The sequence below is a fragment of the Juglans regia genome, chromosome 6 (assembly GCF_001411555.2).
Source record: "Juglans regia cultivar Chandler chromosome 6, Walnut 2.0, whole genome shotgun sequence".
In the NCBI taxonomy this organism is placed as follows: domain Eukaryota; kingdom Viridiplantae; phylum Streptophyta; class Magnoliopsida; order Fagales; family Juglandaceae; genus Juglans; species Juglans regia.
Genome location: NC_049906.1, coordinates 18,418,466 through 18,431,255, shown reverse-complemented (window position 1 = coordinate 18,431,255; position 12,790 = coordinate 18,418,466). Strand labels below are relative to the sequence as shown.

The 12,790-nt window shown below is 36.5% G+C and overlaps 1 pseudogene; it reads left to right on the top strand.

Annotated features, from left to right (window-relative positions):
• Positions 1-9,315: 9,315 nt before the first annotated feature.
• On the top strand, positions 9,316-12,186 carry LOC109017044 (annotated as a pseudogene).
• The last annotated feature ends 604 nt before the right edge of the window (positions 12,187-12,790 follow it).

The following is a 12,790-nucleotide window of genomic DNA, read 5'->3' as shown; positions in this document are numbered from 1 at the left end:
AAAAAAAAATATACAAATAAACTAGTAATTATTTCCTTAAACATTAAAAAAATCTAGGAACAAAATAAGGGGCAAATTAACATTTTTCAAATATAAAAAATATTTTCTAACCTGAACATATTAATTTTCCCATAAATTAAAAAAATAGAATTGTAATGATTTGTATGTCTATAAAATGGTAGAGGGTCAGAAAGAAGGAGAAGTGTTCATGCAAGGGGGATCTGCCAATTCATGGCAGGTTGACATGTACAGTAAAAGGTCAGGCAAACATATAAAAGGGGATGCCGAGACACATCAAGGGGACGTCCAGACAACATCAAGGGGATAGATAGAGAGATAAGAAGATGATCAACAGACGAAGAGATACAGAGATAAAAAGATGATCAACAGATAGATGGATATAGAGATCAAGGGACGAGAAACAGACAGATGGATCAAGAGGGATTTTTGAGACAGATAGGAAGAGCTCCAACCTTCTCTATATAGTGAGATATGAGGATCCATGAATGATTGTAAACAGATATATTATATTGGAGACTTCCCTCCCCAAATGCTCGTGGACGTAAGCATATTGTCGAATGACGTAAATTTTGGTGTCATCTCTTTTTATTTTCACAACACTTATTTTTTATTCACCCCCATGGATGTACGGAACACTACCGAAGGTTCTAAATAATTCACATCATGGTACTGTCGGTGTAGAATCACCTAAGCCTGTGAAACACGATGTCAACAAAACTGTTGCACACAAACATAACAAAAGTAGGAGGCTTTGGTGTATGTGGGGGCCTAGGCAGATGCCTTAATTAGGTGATATTTTGATGTAAATGCTTGGGCTGTTTGGCAAATATTCTATGAATAGTGAAGATATAATAGTTGAAACGAAAACTTTATAGGATTTTGCGAAAGTAGTGGACACAGCTTAAAAGTTGTTCCTGCACCGCGTCTATGCAGTGTACTCACAGTGTCCAGTCAATTGGGGCGAGCACCAATTCCAATCCAAATGGTGTCCAAATTCCCAAGATCTATTCTGATTCTAATTTTGTTGTAGTCCGAATCAACCACCACTTTGATTTGTGTAGGTTTTGATTCGATTCGACTTAAAAGCAGAGTTGGATTTAGATTTTATTTTTTTATGACTTTTTTTAATTTTATGTTTAGTCTATTTTTAAATAAGATTTTTAGTTTTCATTTGTATGTTGAGTTGAGTTGAGATAGTGGAGTGAGTTTTATAGAGCATATCTAAGATGAGTTAATTTAAATATATTTAGATAATAAGATGAGTTTATATGTATTTATAAGAAATTAAAAAAGATTGTAAATCTCACATATAAAGAGGTTCTGAGTTGAAAACAATTGTGGATCTCATATGTAAAAAAGTTTTGAATTGAGATGAGTTTAGTGATTTTAAAATTAGATGTTTAGACATTATATTTAGTTTAAAATTAAACTGAACTGAATTGACAGTTCAATCAAAATTCAACTGTCAATTCAGATATAGCTTTATATGCCATATCAGTTGTTAGCCATATGTCATCAAGGGCACAAAGTTGGAAAAAACATTACCAGCATTGAAAAAACATAACCACTATTAAAAAAAAAACAAAAAAAAAAAAACTGCTAAAAAAGAAGCAGCCACCAAATATTGTCATTTGTTCCCAACTACAACAACCAAAAACATATATTAAAATTAATTATCTGTTCCTATTCAAGCAACAAAACAAAACCAAGGCTCGCACTATAAGCGAGAAAGAAGTCCCTGAATTTAACTTAGTCTTCTCTCTCTCTTTTTTTCTCTCGGGAAGGGGAGTGAGGTGAAGTGGGGTCCACAAAATATTCTAACAGAATTGGAGGTGGCAGAGAGGCAAGGGACGTGCACAACGGTTTCGTTACGGCTGAGTGGGAGTACTGAAGGTGGCAGGGAAGGGGTGGTCAGAGGAGGCGTCGCTGGTTCTTCTCTGTTTTCTGATAAGTGAGGGTGGCAAGCAAGGTGGTGAAGGTTGAGGAAAACATGAATGAGCTGGAGAAGAGGTGGGAAAGTACGAAACTAACGGAGGAGGAAACCAAATGCATCGATCTAGACGATGAGATACCAGAGGAATTGAAAAACAAGGAAGATTGTAGTCTGGTAGGGAAAGTGTGGGTGGAGAGAAGCATTAGTAGGATGGTGATAGAAAATACAATGGCAAAAGTATGGAGAATTAGTAGAAAAGCTCAATTCCAGGAGGTTGGAACAAATATGTTTGTTATAACTTTTGCCAACCAAGCTGACAAACAACGTATTCTTCATGGAAGGCCATGGTTATTTGATAACCAGATGTTTGTGATAATGCAGCTGAATGGATCTATCCCTCCACAGAAGATGGATTTTAGTAGAGAAAGGATGTGGATTCAATTACACAACTTACCTTTAGCATGTATGAATAAGGATAGAGGAGAGGTGATGGGGGAGACTATTGGTAGAGTGCTGGAAGTGGAGACTCTGGTTGATGGAAGTGGATAGGGGTCTTTTCTTAGAATCCTAACAGAGTTAGATTTAAAAAAACCATTAGCTAGGGGAAGAACTATTACTATAAAAGGGCCGGTTCTCTGCATACCTGTTAAATACGAGAAACTTCCTCATTTCTGCTTCAGATGTGGGTGCATCATCCACGATGAGGTAGGTTGTAGGGGAAAGGATGGGGAGGAAATACAGTTTGGTGCTTGGATGAGGGCTGGAGTGAGAGCTAAGTTCCAAAAACAAGGAGAGAGTAGATGGAGTCCAACTAGAAATGGAGTTAGCATAGAGAGAGGGGAATCAGCTGCTATAATGAAGGTGAAGGAGGTTCCACAAGAGCAGATTGTTGATAAGGGAGGGGTAGAGACTGACTCAGGGTTTGAGCAAGGGAGAGAGATAGGTCAAGAGACTAAGGGAAGTGAAAGGGAGGAGAGTAATTTGGGTTGTTCACCAACTTTTAAGGGTGTGAAGGATATTACTATAGAGAGTCAGGAAACATTAAGTGAGGAAGGGAGGGAAGAAAGGAGTTCTCTGAGAGAGGAAGTTGAAAATAACATAAGGGAGATGAGGGGGAGAGGAAAAACTATAGGAGCTTGGAAGAGAAGAGCAAGAGAACAAGGTGACAAAACTATTTCTCATAGTGTCTCCAGCCTTTCAAAGAGATTATTTAGTCCAACTGTTGAAGGGAAGGAGGAGGTAAGGGGGAGGAAGAGGCAAAAAAGTACCAGTTGTGAGGTGCTTGAAGAGTCACAACTTTTGGTGGAGGCTGGTGGACAGCCCCACCAATCATTATGAAAACTCTCAGTTGGAACTGCCGAGGGCTTGGCAACCCTCGGACAGTTCAAGACCTTTGCCAACTGGTAAAGGAAAAGAGGCCAAATGTGATATTCCTCATGGAAACAAAGTTGAGGAGTGGTAAATGTGATAGTATCAAAAGAAGAGTGAGGAGTGAGGGCTGTTTTGTGGTGGAACCTGAGGGTAGGAAAGGGGGATTAATGTTACTTTGGGACTAGTACACGAGAGTGGAAATTCTGAACTATTCCAATAGACACATTAATGCTTGGATTAAAAATGAAGATAGTAATGAGAGGTGGTTGCTGACAGGCTTTTATGGGCAGCCTGAAACTAGACTAAGGGCAGAAGCTTGGCAGTTGTTGGTATCTTTGAGACCATTAGAGGAGGTAGGTTGGTGTGTGGTAGGGGATTTCAATGAAATATTAACACATGATGAAAAAACAGGGGGCAATCCAAGATTAGAGAAACAAATGGGCAGGTTTAGAGAAGCATTGGAGATGGGAGGTTTGTTTGATTTAGGGTGGAAGGGTGATAAATATACTTGGAGTAATAAGCATGGGGATGAGACTTTCACAAAGGAGAGGCTTGATAGAGCAGTAGCTAATATAAGGTGGAAAAGGATGTTTAAGGAAGGGTGGGTAGAAGTTCTGGCAGCTAGGTGCTCTGACCATAGACCCATCTTACTTTATGTGAACCAGAAATTTTCAAGTGAATGGAAGAGGAAGAGGTTGTTCAGATATGAGGCCAAATGGTCTTTGGAGGAAGATTGTGAAGAAGTTATAAAAAGAGCTTGGCAAGTGAGAACAATGGGTAGGGACACAGAAAAGGATTTGCAGTTGCTACTGGAAGACAGTAGAGAAGCCTTTCAAAGCTGGACCAGGAAGATTACTCAAGATAAGGGGAGACTTATAAAGGAAAAAACAGAAAGGCTTAAAAAATTACAAGAAGATGAAGGGAGTCACAATATGATGGAGATAAAGAAAATGCAAGAGGAGATAGGGACCTGTCTTGAGATGGAGGACTTAAAATGGAGGCAAAGGGCCAAGTTGGATTGGTACATTCATGGGGATCGAAATACTAAGTTCTTCCACTGTTGTGCAAACCAAAGGAGGAAAAAGAATATGATCTTGCAGATTTATGATGATTATAACATGAGGCAGACCAAACCTGAGAAGGTTGAAATGGTTTTTAACAACTATTTTCAGAACCTGTTCACCTCTACAAACCCGAGCTCTGCAGATATTGAAGATAGCTTAAGGGAGGTGGTACCTTGTGTGACAGATGATATGAACATTTGTTTAACCAAAATCTTCACTAGAGGAGAGGTCGAGGTAGCTCTTAAACAAATGGCTCCATTAAAATCACTAGGCCCAGATGGATTTGGACCATGCTTTTATCAAAAGTATTGGCATGTAGTAGGTGATGAAGTGTGCAAAGCTGTTTTATCATGGCTCAATGGTAATGATCTAAATCCTTCTTTGAATTACACTTATCTTGCTCTTATTCCTAAGGTTAAAGAACCAAGAGTGGCTAGTGATTTTAGGCCTATAAGCCTTTGTAATGTTGCTTACAAGATCATGTCAAAAGTCTTGGCAAATAGGTTGAAAAAATTTCTGAATGCTCTTATTTCACCCAACCAAAGTGCCTCTATACCTGGAAGGTTGATTACTGATAATATAATGGTGGCTTATGAGGTGCTTCATTCAATGAAAGCTAGGAAAAAAGGCAAAGTAGGGAATATGGCTATCAAATTAGATATGTCTAAGGCTTATGATAGGATCGAATGGTGTTATTTAGAGGCTGTCATGGGGAAACTGGGTTTTTGCAGGAAATGGATTGAACTTATTATGAAATGTGTAACAACTGTGAGCTATTCTGTGTTAATCAATGGAAGCCCTGGATCAAGGTTCTTTCCTTTGAGAGGTTTGAGACAAGGTGACCCTTTGTCACCATATCTCTTCATTCTTTGTGCTGAGGGGCTTAGTGCACTGCTTAATCATTCAAATTCTACGGGTTACACAAGAGGAGTAACAGTAGCAAGAAGTGGAACTCGAATTAACCATTTACTTTTTGCTGATGATTGCATTTTGTTTGGAAGAGCTGTAGCAGGAGAGTGGATTAAAATCCAAGAATTATTACTGAAATATGAAAAAGCATCAGGGCAGTTCTTGAACAAGGAGAAAACAACAATCTTTTTCAGCTCTAACTCAAGGAATGAAGAAAAAAGGAAGATTTTGGAGCTAGGAGGCTCAGTCATGAAAGGTAGCTATGAAAAATACTTGGGTTTGCCTCTTGTTGTAGGGAAATCCAAGTACAATACATTTAGAGGTATCAAAGAAAGGGTGTGGAAGAAGATCAGCAATTAGAAGAACTCTTTTCTGTCCTCAGCAGGAAAGGAGATCCTGATCAAGGCAGTATTACAAGCAATTCCAACATATACTATGAGTGTGTTTAAACTTCCAAAAAATCTGTGTAAGGAATTAAATTCTCTTTTGGCAAATTTCTGGTGGGACAACCAGTCTAGTAGCAGAAGCATTCACTGGTGCAGCTGGGAAAAACTTGGAAAATCAAAAGGGAGGGGAGGCTTGGGTTTCAGAGACCTCGAGAGCTTCAATGTGGCTTTGTTGGCAAAACAAGGATGGAGGTTTTTACAGAATCCAAGGACTATGGCAGCCAAGACTTTCAAGGAAAAATATTTTAGCTCAGTCTCTTTGTTTGAAGCTAAGTTGGGTTATAGACCCTCATTCATATGGAGGAGTGTATGGGGGGCTTTGAAGCTGTTAAAAGATGGTTTAAGGTGGAGAGTTGGGGATGGGAGTAGCATAAGGATTTGGGGGCAGAAATGGCTTCAAACACCCTCATCTTACTGTGTGCAATCTCCTTGCTCGATTCTAAATGAGGAAGCAAAAGTTAGTGAGCTGATCTCTGAAGGAAAATGGAATAAACAACTGATTGAAAGAATTTTCACTCAAGAAGAAGTTGAACAGATATGTAGCATCCCTATTAGTAGACTAAACTCTGAAGATAAAATGATTTGGGGAGGTACCAAAAAGGGACAATTTTCTGTTAGCAGTGCATATCAGATGGAAATGAACAAGAAAGAAGCTTTGAAGGGTGAAAGTTCAAGGGGCAGAGAAGGGGATGCTCGATGGCAGGAAATATGGGGATTGAATATTCCAGGGAAGGTAAAAAATTTTATGTGGAAAGTTATGAAGGAGTTATTAGCTACTAGAGTGAATCTGTCTTTGAGGAAAATAACAGTTAGCTCATCTTGCCCAATATGCAAAAATGATGATGAATCAGTGATGCATGCAATATGGTACTGTCCAGCAGCAGCAAATGTTTGGTCCGAATCAGACATTGTCATACAGAAGTGGAGCTTGTATGAAACTAATTTATTAAAATTATGGGACAGTTTGGTGGAGAAGGTAAGCAAAGATGTATTAGAAGAGACTGTTATGGTTATGAGAAACATCTGGTTAAGAAGAAATGAGTTCATCTTTGAGGGAGTTTTCAAAAGTCCAAGCCAAGTCATTAAAGCAACTAGAGATGAATTGAGAGTTTTCCAACTGGCTCAACAGAATGCAACACAGAATCCAATTCCAAGAGTAGAAAGAGGGGCTGTTTCGTGGAGCAGACCAAGAGAGTCCTTTGTTAAAGCAAATTGGGATGTAGTAGTGTCGAGAAAAGATAGAAAGGTGGGGCTCGGGGTGGTTATTAGAGATGAGGAAGGGGAAATCTTGGTTGCTGCAAGAGAACTGATTATTTACTTGACAGACTCTGCAACAGCTGAATGTCTTGCTTTATGGAAAGCAATGGAAGTGTGTAGAGATCTCAACTTCAACAGAGTTTTATTCGAGGGTGATGCTCAAGTTATAGTGAATGCTGTAAACAAAGGGGATGAAGACTACTCCTCTTATGGGGGTGTAACTGAAGATGCCAAGAAGATGTTAAATGCTATAGAGAACTGGAGTGTTAATTTTGTTTATAGGGAAGCAAATACGGCAGCTCATGTGCTAGCTCAAGAAGCTTTATCTTTACATACAGATATAGTTTGGATTGAAGAGACTCCTAATTGTATTAGGAGTATTATTTGTAAGGAAAAATCTTGTAATGATTTTATATTTCAATGAATGAATACAGAGGTTTAATTTCAAAAAAAAAAAAAAAACAAAACAAAACCAAATCTCAGGTGCTTGTTCTCATTCCAAGTTGTGCTGAAACACAACTAGCCACCCAATCATTTACAATAACCAAATACAAGCCAACCACTCAATACTTCACTGCTGAATTTCACAATCAATTCATCATCCATCATCCAATAACACATTGCTGAAACACAACAGGCCACCAAATATTATTATTTGTTCCAAAGTACAACAACAATCGACATTTTCTAAACCAACACAAATGAAATGTTCCCATTTCTACTTCCAACAACAAAAGAGAACCAAATATTGGGTAACATTTCAAGTTGAGTCCGAAGAAAAGAGGACATACTTAGTAAGGAAATAAGATAGCTCCATATAAATTTATAAAAATAATGAAATAAAATTGAACAAACAACACTAGCACAATTTCTACTATACGTTAAGATGTTAAAATACAAGAAATTAGTATCACAAAATGACAAAATCAAGATATACAACAAAAACTAAAAACAAATCTCTAAATATATTACCCCAATCTAACTTTTAGTTGTCTACATCATCAATTGTATCTAACTAACTTTGACTCAAACATATCGGAATGAACTTCAACTCATAACAAAGATCCAGAATTATTTTTAAAATGACATAAACATAAAAGCAAGGAAAAATATAAAGCAAATAAACACTTTTTAAATAAAAATTATTAATTAACTACTTAAAAAGTTAAGAATTTTAAAACCATAAACACTTTTTAAATAAAAATATTTATTAATTAAATCCAAAAAACTATAAATTTTTTTAAAAAATCAATATTACAAATCTTTAAAATATGAATAAAGTATTTTCCCTCCCATTTCGCCAGATCACGGGTCCTTTTTTAAGTTTTTTTATATTCTTGCTTCATTATTTTCTTCTAATTTTTTTAAGAAAATGTTTCTCTCTTAATTTAAAACAAATAAAAAATTGAAAGTATTTATAGTACTTATTTTAGAGAAATTCTACAAGAAAATCTTGCACCACACACATCCATCTAAGTAATATGTGATTTCTCAATTTTGTCCTTATATTTTAATGCTTAAATACGTGTCTGTTTAAATAGAATGACAAAAATAATAAATCATATATTAAAAAAATGAAAGTGTGTGGTATAAGCTTCTCTTACAGCATTTATATTTACTTTAATAATATGGCCGAAAAGAAGCATTACCACTTTAATTAGTTCTTTAAAAGGTAAAAGCTTAAAGTGATACCCTACAACCTGACACTGCGTAATGGTTACGTCTAATGCTAAATGCCTAATGAGTAGTAAGCCTTCCCTATAAATATCACAACTGATCCAACTCTCCAGTCCCAAGCTATCCCAAACCACATTTGAGGTGGAAGAGTTAAATTAAGGTGCTGGAGGTTGCGTTGCTTACTAACTCGAAAGTAAGATTACTTTTACTTGTGTTTTTATATGATCTCTTAACATATATAACTTATGTTTGATCTTAGATGAACGTTTTAATATTTCTAATTGATTTTATGGTTATATATGCTTTACTTTGAGTTAATTACATTTTGATTTTCATTAAATTAATATATGATTACTACTCTCTTTTATACTTAAACTTTGTCTTCAAGTTCTCAAGTGCATCTATTTCAGTTTAGTCCTTTCGAATAAAACTCAGCGTTATCCAGAATTCCAATTTCTAGACCCATGTTCATCGTACGGATGGAGGTGGAAATTGTAAAAAATGCATTTTTTCATAATATGGATAGGATTTGCGCGTTAATAGAAAAATGTTAAATGTAACATCAACTATAATGGCTGTGTCTAATATAGGATTTTCTAGAGTACTCTCTTGCAGCATACAAACGCGCCTCACTACAATGGATCCTAAAATCTATGAATCGGCGGCGAAAGGCAACCTGGAGTCCTTAGAACAATATGATATCTCCCATCCACTTGATGGATTTTTGACCGTTAATAAAAATACAATCCTACATATTTGCATTTCAAGTATCCTCATTGAAGAAGAGTCTCATGCCGTTGGAGGAACTAACGAAACCTCAGCAGCAAAATTTGTGAAAGATGTACTGGACAAGTGTCCGTCACTTTTATTGAAAGCCAATGCGGAAGGTGATACTCCGTTACATGTGGCGGCAAGGTATGGGCATGCTTCCATAGTCAAAGTTCTTTTTGAACATAATAAATCCCAACATCAAGATATCGAAAGTGGAGTCGTTGAAGCTGCTACGGAGATGATTGGGAAGCTGAACAAAGAGAGAGACACGGCCTTACATGAGGCTGTACGTCACAATCACAATATTGAAGTTGTAAAACAGTTACTAATGGAGGTAGATCCAGAATTTTCGTTTGGTGCTAATGTTGCTGGTGAGACCCCACTTTACTTGGCTGCCGAGAGACACTTTCCAGATTTGGTATCTGAAATTTTGAACACATTCCAATCACCAGCTTATAATGGCCCCTTGGGTAGAACGGCTTTGCATGCCGCAACACTTTCAAATGATGCAGGTATTGCCTATTTTATGTGGTGAAATAAGCTATGACAGGACATCAAATTCATGAGATATAAAAATGTTTGATATTCACAGGGCCAGTTTTAGATTAAATTCGTGCTTAACAAGCTTGCAAATAATTTTGTTTGGTAAATAAAGACTGATGTCTGCCTTGTCCTGCATTTGCTTTTTATTTGATGATAAAGGACTGATTACTAAACACGGCTTTCACATTAAACGATCACCTGAATAGTCCTTTTTCTGTCTCCTAACGTCTTCCTTTTTGTTCTTCAGAAAATTATTACATTAATTTACCTTCTTTAAACTTCTTTTAGGAATGACCAAAAACATTTTGAAAAGATCATATGGACGTGATCTATGTAAACAAGTAGACCAAAATCGTTGGACTCCGCTTCACATGGCTGCATACACGGGTAACATTGAGCCAACAAAACTATTGCTGGAATTTGATAGAGAGGTAGCATATATGAAAGACGCAGAGGGTAGGATAGCTCTTCACATTGCAGCTCATCGCAACAAAGAAGGAGTAACAAAAGAGATTATATCAATGTGTCCAGATTGTTGCGAAGTGGTTGACAATAAAGGCCGCAACGCACTCCATCTCGCCCTGATGACCAACTTGTGGCCAGATGTAGCGCTAGTGATACAAGATAATTCGTCTCTCCGGAATCTTTTGAATCAGAAGGACAACGACGGGAATACACCTCTCCATCACTATTCCATTTCTGCTTGTTACCACGACCGTGTCCTGAATTCTCCAAGAGTTGACAAAATGGTCTTCAACAAAAAGAACCAGAATGCTTGTCAAGTCTTGAGAACAAAAGACGGTAGTGTTGATAGGGTAACGTAATCTTTTATCTTTCTTCAAAAAATACTATTATATAATGAATATTTGAATATTTAGTTCTTTTCAATAAGATATGCTAAGGAAGTGGATGATAGCAAATCTAATGAAAATAAATATTTGAAAATATTCAAATCTATAGTACTTTTTTTAATAGATTCTTTTGGTCTGATGTCGTGTCTCTTGACTCTTGAGATAGCATATTCATTTATGACCAGCCACAATTTTTTTTTGTTTTTTTGTTTTTTTTATCACTTGGAGCACAATATTACCATTATTTCCTTTCATTTGGCCCAAAGTCACTAAATCAGTGTGAAGCTCCCTCGTAGAAGAAGAGTTTGAATTAAAATGTCATGTTAATTGCAACCGAGGTAGCTATAGACATTACGGGTTTTAGTATTCAATTTTGCTTTCATATTGCGTGGTACTTGTTTTGGGTTATAGGGCGTGGGCCAATAGAAACCGAATCCGGTCCAGTTCCATCCAAGCCGAATCCTTTTAAGTTATGACTTCAATTTGAAGATGATGTGACAAAGAAACCACAGCCTTTCCTTTGATGTAAACTTTATTATTTTCTGAATATTATGCGAACTAGTACAACCTAGCTAACAATTTTCAAGAACATGTTCCTATAATTCTGGCATATATAACCTGTTTCAAAATATTTTTGATTTGATATATATCATAAAGAATGGAAATGAGTAACATGCATCTTGGGAATGATATATAATATTTTTCTATTCATTTTATAAGTGCTAAATGTTTTTTTAGAAGATACATTTAAATATGAAGTCAACTGTCTTTATATATTCTGGTTTTAGGCCTTATTTTATACGGAGCTACCTTGCTTTCTCAAACAAATATTGTTTGCATTTGTTTTCTTTTCTCACTTTCTGTCAATCTATAGAGAAATGTGGAATACTCACAATTCAACCCAATAAATATTTTACAGAAAAAGTTGGAAGATATTATTAAAGTCCAGGAAAATTATGATTTCCATGTCAATGGGCGAGTATTAGAAGTTGGGCATGATGAAATTAAGAAAAGTTATCCGACGGAGGAGAGTGAGGAGGAGTGGAAGAAGAAGATGATAGTGGAGGATGAAAAAGCGGCTCAAGCCCATTTGGTAGTTGCTGCACTCATTACAACCAGGCTTTGCAGCAGGCATTACCATGCCAGGGGGCTTCATTGGTGGAGATGATCATCCACATCCAGGCTCTGCAGTTCTGAGGAATAGTGTTGCTTTCAAGGCTTTTATCATTACAAATGCCCTATCATTGATGCTATCTAGTTCTGCTATCTTTATCCACCTTATTATTCCACTTCTCCCTTCTGATGATGACTTCTTCCAAAAGCATATGTTCTTCCATATATAGCTAGTGGATAAGAACCTAGCTTCGAGAATAGGCATCACTAGGTCCACCCCTTAGCATCATGGTACCATCCTCATTGTTATGGCACTTTATATGATTTTTTCTTTGAACAGACAAACATGCAATTCAGTTCATTTCATGTTATTTTTCATTTAGTCTTTCATTTCCTTATCCTATCTTTGATTTATTCCTTTAATATATGGAAATACTATATATAACAGTCAGAAATATGTAATCCATTACGTTTCATACATCACATACAATAATAAGAGGGTATATAAAAAGAGGCTATCGATGAATAGTCTATACACACACAGATAGATATTATATATATATATATATCGTTAAAACATGTACACATAATATAGCTTGCAAAAATGACACTTTTGTTTACAATAAAATAGTAAGAAGGGTATGAACATAGTCATTTACCTCGAGCTTATGCGAAATCACCTCCCTTCAATCAAATCTCATTCACTTTAGTGCCACGCCATTTTCCTTGTTAAGCACACCATTAATAAAAAGACATAGAACTCTACCTAATGAGGCTATCCTTGACCTTAGACCCATAATACTTCCTTAAAGAATTCCCACAAGACCTTGTAAT